Below are 5,000 nucleotides of genomic sequence, written 5' to 3'. Positions count from 1 at the left end.
CACCCCATTCCATTAACTCTTTGGCTCTAAACGACCATACCCCTTTCTAACCCCCAATAGCGCCCCAAAACTCCCAACACATCACCACTGCCTCCCATTTTCCATACCAGAAAGCCTCTCGCCTCCCCACCTCTCATCCCCACTAGCCCGTCCTCGCCTCCCCAACAGACCAGCAGACCTAATCCCTACCCAGCTCCCCTCCTCCTCCTTCCCGCCCCCATAAGTTACCGCTCCACTCCTACCCCTCCCCACCTCCACACCCCACCGGTCAGGAAGTGCCACGCCGGCGCTCAATTGGTCCAACCCGCCGGCACCTCCCCCCTCCCCTCTCCCCTCTCACTAGTTCTCTTCCCCTTCCCCCTTCCACCCACCACCACCAAGACACCCCCTGTTTACCACGTCCACTATCTCCCCCTGCCCTTCTCTCTCTCTCTCTCTCTCTCTCTCTCTCTCTCTCTCTCTCTCTCTCTCTCTCTCTCTCTCTCTCTCTCTCTCTCTCACCTTTTTTCCCTATGACATTTCTCTTTCCCTCCCTCCTTCCCTCCCTCTCTCCCCCTTAAATATCCCTCCATTCTCTCCTCCCCCTCCCTCCCTTCCTCCTTCCTTCCCACTCACTCTTAACGCCACGAAAAATGTTGAATACCTGAATGAATAAATAAAATAGTGAGGCAAGAACCGGACATGCTTAGAATTACATTAAATTAAAATAAAATAATAATGCATATTTAAAAAGATAAAAAAAAAAAGGAGACGCATTTAACGAAAGACAAATTAGACATATATATACACACACACACACAGAGAGAGAGAGAGAGAGAGAGAGAGAGAGAGAGAGAGAGAGAGAGAGAGAGAGAGAGAGAGAGAGAGAGAGAGAGAGAGTCAGCAGGATGAAGGAAAAAATATATGATCATACTTAAGCATTCCTATCATAATAAATATTTGCTACTTTAAAATCACAAATATTTATGAGTGAGCTGGTAAAAAGGAATTAGTCTTTCAAATACATGTGTCGTGTTATATTAATTGAATCGCGATTTATAAGCACATACATACATACATACATACGTACATACATACATACAAACCAGGAAAAATCATAAAATAAAAATATGATATTAAGAATAAGTAAGAATTCTTGAGAGAGAGAGAGAGAGAGAGAGAGAGAGAGAGAGAGAGAGAGAGAGAGAGAGAGAGAGAGAGAGAGGAGAGGAGAGGAGAGGAGAGGAGAGGAGAGGAGAGGAGAGGAGAGGAGAGGAGAGGAGAGGAGAGGAGAGGAGAGGAGAAAGGAAGAGAACAGAAGAAAAGAGAGAAGAGCAAAGAAGGAAAACAGTAAATAAGATAAATAAAAGATAAAAAACGCCAAAGGAAGAGAGAAAGAGAAAGAGAGAGAGAGAGATTACAACACCACAAAACCAGTTACCTTCAGTTCTGTTCACTTGGATCCAGAGGTAGATATCCTGAGGGAGCTGGCGGCGGTGGCGGTGGCGGCGGTAGTGGTGGCTGCACAGGTGGGGGGAAGGCAGGTGTTGGGGAGGAGGAAAAACCACACGCCACAGAACACCACACAACACACGTTCAGTTCAAGTTACGTACACCACAGCACTTCCTAGTACACCACACAACACCAGCACAACAAACACCGTGCCCTTTTAAAACTGTAATAATGATAACACGAAAAACAAAACAAAAAAAGTTACGCATCACAAGTCAGCAGCGAACAAAAAACGGAATCATAAAATCACCCTCAAATCCGTTTTCTTTTTTCAGGGCGGTCAATGCTAAAACTGAAAGGACAATCTCGCCTCGCTACCAAAAAATAAATAATAATAACAATAATAATAGCAAAAAAAGAGTAAAAAAGACCTTAATCTCTCCCTCCCTACTAAGAGAGGCACTTTCGAGTCAGCACCTTCGTATTTTGGCACCATTTGATGTAGTCTATATATAATACGTGTAATGCTTAACCTATACTGAGGAGGTACTGGTTATGATGTTGCTATACCTGAGGGCTGAACTGTATTGGCTGGTAAGGATGTAGGGATGTACTTCAAGGTGCTCTCTCTCTCTCTCTCTCTCTCTCTCTCTCTCTCTCTCTCTCTCTCTCTCTCTCTCTCTCTCTCTCTCATGATTTCATTCTGTTATTTTAAAGGTATGGATTCATCATGTATGTATGTGTACGCATCTCTCTCTCTCTCTCTCTCTCTCTCTCTCTCTCTCTCTCTCTCTCAGTGGCGGCACGTCTTATTAATCCACGTCAGCTTAAAACACCGATGCTTCGAGACAGCGCAACACCAATACACACAAAAACCGGTTTGGCGCGATGAATGGTTCCAGGACAGAAGGCTAATTTTTCCAACCCTCCTTTGTTCCCTCCATTCGATCTTCCATCAACTTTAAACTCCCGCGCTAACTCACTTAACCGCTCGTAATCGCTGCACCGGCACACAGAGACACCTGGCGCACAACCTCCCTCCTCCACGGCTCGAGGGAGACTGAGCCTGAGTTAGACGAATGGATCGGGCCGGGATGGTGGCTGGCACGGGCTCTGGGCGGGCAGACGGACGGACGGAGGGTAAAGGAAGTGAAGGACAGGGCTGAGATTGGGGCAGGGAGGGCGCGGGGGCAGGGAGGACGTGGGGGAAGGGAGAGTGTGGGGGAGGGTCATTCATCCACCGCGGGGAGGGAAGGGAAAAGGGGAAGGGTCGAAAAGGGAGGATAGATTTAAGGGATGATGTAGTCCTGTACTACTCTACCACTTGCTGCGGCACCCCACGCGGCGGAGAGGAGGGAGAGAGGAAGGAAAGGGAGGTAATAGGAGAGGGAGAGGAAAGGAGGGTACGCACATGAAGGAAAGCGAGAGGAAGGAAGAAGGACGCAAGACAGACTGAATGGTGGTGGTGGTGGTGGTGGTGGTGGTGGAGTGAAATAAAAGTGAGAGGTACTGGTAGTTTTCATCTCAATGTTGTGCTTCGCTATTGACTTGATTTACAGCTTGGCCACACCACCGCCGCGCCTCGCATGACCTTGTTATTAGCGATGCTGCACACACACACACACACACACACACACACACACAGAGAGAGAGAGAGAGAGAGAGAGAGAGAGAGAGAGAGAGAGAGAGAGAGAGAGAGAGAGAGAGAGAGAGAGTATTCGCGTGCAGACAGGTCATGACAAATGCAAGGACGTGGAATCTTTTAGAGGGAAACAGAAGCAAGAAGTCTGATAAGGAAACTTGGAAATAGTTCAGAGAGAGAGAGAGAGAGAGAGAGAGAGAGAGAGAGAGAGAGAGAGAGAGAGAGAGAGTCCTCCAGCCCCAGCCCATGTTGCTCATCACAATGAACGTATCATTATCTGTCCCTGACTCATATGGTCCTCAGTGAACCGCCACCGCCACCGCCACCGCCACCACCATCACCACCACCACCACCATCCAACTATCATGCACCACCTCCAACCATCACCACCATTTATCACTATTAACAGCACCAACACCACCATCTGTAGTAGTAGTAGTAGTAGTAGTAGTAGTAGTAGTAGTAGTAGTAGTAGTAGTAGTAGTAGTAGTAGTAGTAGTAGTAGTAGTAGTAGTAGTAGTAGTAGTAGTAGTAGTAGTAGTAGTTCATTATAAGCCAACTGTTTAAATAGTACCTTGGTATTTGTGTCACTACTACTACTACTACTACTACTACTTCTACTACTACCACCACCACCACCACCATCACGCTCCACAAACACAAAGTAACCACCACCATCACTACCCCAGCGCCATAACACCATTAGCAAGGTCATTACCACGCATCACCTTCACCACAATTGCATTAGTGGCCTTCACCTGCTCGCCGCGCATGTGAGAGAGCAAGACCATTCACTCACTCACTCACTCACTCGGTCAATCAATCAATCACTAGCTTTCTCAATCACTCAATCGCTCGCTCGCCTACCTCACTCATCCATTCACTCATTCACTCACCCAGAAAAACGCTGGAAATGTAGAAAAGCAAGCATATTTCTAAAGATAATAATAAACTAATAGATATGACACAGTGAAGCAGAAGATAAATAGATAGATAGGCTGCAAAAGTTTAAATCACCAGGACCAGATAAAATATATGCAAGAGTAAGCCAGGTACAAGAGGCTCAAATGATTGCTGTGTAAACAAGAGGAACTACCTGACGAAGGTGACGAGGAGACGAGAAGGAGAAGAACAGGGCTACACATGAGGGATAAGAAGGAGCGTGGCCAGAATTAACCAAGGGTGTATGTATGTATGTATGTATGTATGTATGTATTTACACGATACACAAAGGAACACAAAGGAATATAAATTGTGGTATATTTGTTAATACTTTTTAAAGGCTTGTGATGAGTTGAGAGAGAGAGAGAGAGAGAGAGAGAGAGAGAGAGAGAGAGAGAGAGAGAGAGAGAGAGAGAGAGAGAGACTGTGTAGTAAAATTTTGCATATATGTCAAAGAACTGTGAAATTTGAGAGTGAGTGAGAAGAGACTGTATGCAGGTAGGTGTGTTCTCTCTCTCTCTCTCTCTCTCTCTCTCTCTCTCTCTCTCTCTCTCTCTCTCTCTCTCTCTCTCTCTCTCTCTCTCTCACCGGACACCATCATCAGTGAACATCCACACACACACACACACATACACACACACACACATACACACACACACACACACACACAAACACTTCCCACACTAATCTTCCTCCTCACCTGCCATTCCCCATCCATCCACCCCACCCCCGACATCCACATCCACCCCATACATCAATCTTCCACAAACTACACCCACAGCCCACCTATATCATCCACTTAGAGAACCACCCATCACTCCCTGTTGTTCCTTACTCTTGTGTCCTTCCACTCATCCACCCACCCATCCACCCAGGCAGCCAGACAACAGCCGCCCATCCTCGCCCATTATCTCCACCCACCACCCATCATCCCCTCACAAGATGCAGCTGGGACAATTTGTGACTGAAAATAAATGAGCTACA

General features: G+C 46.7%; 1 protein-coding gene across 9 annotated transcripts in view; it reads right to left on the bottom strand.

Annotated features, from left to right (window-relative positions):
- LOC135106056 (protein tweety-2-like) overlaps positions 1–5,000 on the bottom strand; it is an 89,543-nt gene that overhangs the window by 58,739 nt on the left and 25,804 nt on the right. For 6 of the 9 annotated variants that reach the window (XR_010271111.1, XM_064014878.1, XM_064014883.1 and 3 more), the window contains exons 1-2: positions 2,416–2,573; positions 1,421–1,655 (exon numbers count right to left, since the gene is read on the bottom strand). The exons of 2 other annotated variants lie outside the window; for them this stretch is intronic. The gene's annotated coding sequence lies outside the window, so the exon portion shown is untranslated. Of the gene's footprint in view, positions 1–1,420; positions 1,656–2,415; positions 2,574–5,000 lie in introns of those variants that run through there. One more of the 9 variants, XM_064014879.1, reaches the window with a different exon arrangement.

Source organism: Scylla paramamosain, chromosome 12 (assembly GCF_035594125.1).
Source record: "Scylla paramamosain isolate STU-SP2022 chromosome 12, ASM3559412v1, whole genome shotgun sequence".
Taxonomy (NCBI): domain Eukaryota; kingdom Metazoa; phylum Arthropoda; class Malacostraca; order Decapoda; family Portunidae; genus Scylla; species Scylla paramamosain.
The sequence above is the reverse complement of the archived record's forward strand: the minus strand, read 5'-3'. Positions and strand labels throughout refer to the sequence as shown.